Below are 2,568 nucleotides of genomic sequence, written 5' to 3' on the forward strand. Positions count from 1 at the left end.
CGCTGTCGGGTGGAAACCTGGTATGTCCAAAACAAACTGTTAGCCTCTACTTTTCAGGAAATATAAAAGAGAACCAATGTGTTCCAATAGATCCAATGTAGTTATTATTTAGTCTCAAGCTCTTGTTAACACTTTTCATTGGTTCAATATTTATAAAACCCACAAACACACTTTACCACTTTCACGTGTTTTTTTTTAAATTAATAGCGGATCTACAAGCTCACAACGCGGCGACGCTTTGTGAGCTTGGAAATCAGCATTTTTTTTGGGGGTACTTTCGCACGTCGCTGTTGTGCGACAAAGTAGGGCATTCATTTACGAAAAGCTCAAATTAAAAAACATAAAAAGGTGAAATATGGAGATACAAGGTTTCTGCCCGACAGTATCGATTTATACTGCAGCTTGTCCTCTTAGTACAATGGGAATAAAACCATTAAGGATAAAATAAGTGCAGAAAAAAATGAATCAAATGGCATTGTATGCAGGGGGGAAAAAAAGGTAAAACATTTATTAGCTACATCGATTAAAAAGTGAAATGTTTGACCCTTCATCGGGGGCATAATGGTTGGATTTTGAATCGATTCAGCCGTGCCATTAAAGGTTTTTAATCCTCCACTGTGGATTGGATAAGTGCCTGTAATGTACTTATTTTGTAGCAGAGAAAGGTTTTTAGTTTTTTTTTTTACTAATTGCTTAGCAACAGCATGAGTGGGTGGGTGGAGGGGGAGGGGGTGTAGGTAAGAGAGAGAGAGAGAGAGAGAGAGGAGAGAGAGAGAGAGAGAGAGAGAGAGAGAGAGGAGAGAGAGAGAGAGAGAGAGAGAGAGAGAAGAGAGAGAGAGAGAGAGAGAGAATACCTCTGATTCTGTGGAATGTTTTGGTTTGATGGTACCAACCGTGGAAAGTAACTAACTACATTTACTTAACCACTTAAACCCCGGCATCCATATTGTGGGGAGAGCTTTAGCTAAAATAGCCGATCGACAAGCTCACAGCAAGTCGCAGCCCGTTGAAAGCTTTCCCCACAATAACGGGAAACAGAAAATACACTTTCTCAATTTCTCAAGTTTAAAAATGTATAAAATTCATAAAACTCCTTTGAAAATAGCTGATCTACAAGCTCACAAGAGCTTATAGATTGGTTATTTTCAAATGGCCGAAATGTATATAGAGCTGAAGTGGTCAATGTTTTATTTAAATTTATTTTAAATAGTCAAAATCTACAAAGCAACTAGTAACTCAAGTTTTCCAAAAAAATGTAGTTGAGTAAAAGTACAATATTTGCCTCCAATGTAGTGGAGTAGACGTAAAAGTATTGAAAATTGGAAATGCTCAAGTAAAGTAAAAATATGTCAAGTACAGTACTTGAGTACGTGTACTTAGTTACTTTAAACCACTGCACGTAGTGCTCTGCAATCTGCAGCCCTCCACACCCTACCATCTGCTACAGATGACTGTGAGCTGAAGACAGAGCTACTTCCATGCGTGACACAGGGGAAGTCACTCCTAATGTCACTGGTGAGTATACAGTGCAGTAGCGTGCATGACACCTGACGCACGCAGGCCCTTCACAACCGGCAGCTGTTACAGATCGCTGTGAGCTGAAACATAGTGTTACCTTGATACTCATTGCACCCCTGTGTAACACTGCACTTAAAGGTCGACTTCACCCATTTTTAACCTATGTTCGTATGATTGGTCCTCACTAATGTTCATGGTAAAATGGTTAAAAAAAAAAAAAAAATTGTCTGTGTCTCATATAGGTGGGCTGTGGACATTTCAGAAACACGCCTACCAGTGACATAATAATAATAATAATACATCAAATGTATATACTGTAGTGCTTTTCTTGGTACTCTAAGTCGCTTTACAACAAAACAAAATAAACAACTTCATTAAGAGAAAACTAGTTAAAAGGCTAAAAACTAAGCAAAGAAAAAAAACATATAGCTAAAACTAACAGGCAGAATTTCAATTTTTTTATTTCAATTTGTATTAACTTGAGAACAATGGCTTCCATTATAGCATGCAGGAATAGAAAGCCTGCAATTTCTATTAGCTTGGATTTCCCATACCAACATTATAGTTTGTATTATCCGACCTGCTATAAGCCATTTTCGTGGGTCGCGAGTGAATGTCCCTTTATTTTTTGTTTCCATAATGTCATTATCATTATTTTTAAAAGATTTTCTAAAGATTTCCACAACAATTTACACATCTTCATGAGTTGAAAACAAAATAACTTCGTCAATAAAAATAAAAAAAATCAAAGAAATTCCCTGAATTAGATGTGGAGGAAAATAACAGATCTGCAAGCTCGCAACATGGCGCGAAGCGACGCGTTGCACGCTTGTAGATCTGCTATTTTCACTAGTATGGGTCCTGGGCAAACATCTGATTTCCCTTTTGGGTCTTGAGCTAAAAAGTTCGGGAAGCACTGAGCTAGACTGATTGGTGTTTGTGCCGGGTTTCATTGGACAAGCTTTGCGTGACGTTTGTGTCCCTGTAACAATATAAGTAGCAGCACGCACAATCACTCTGTATCCCTTCACAGAGCAGTGTTAAACTAAG

The sequence above is a fragment of the Gymnoscopelus braueri genome, assembly GCF_963280865.1.
Source record: "Gymnoscopelus braueri genome assembly, chromosome: 10".
NCBI lineage: Eukaryota > Metazoa > Chordata > Actinopteri > Myctophiformes > Myctophidae > Gymnoscopelus > Gymnoscopelus braueri.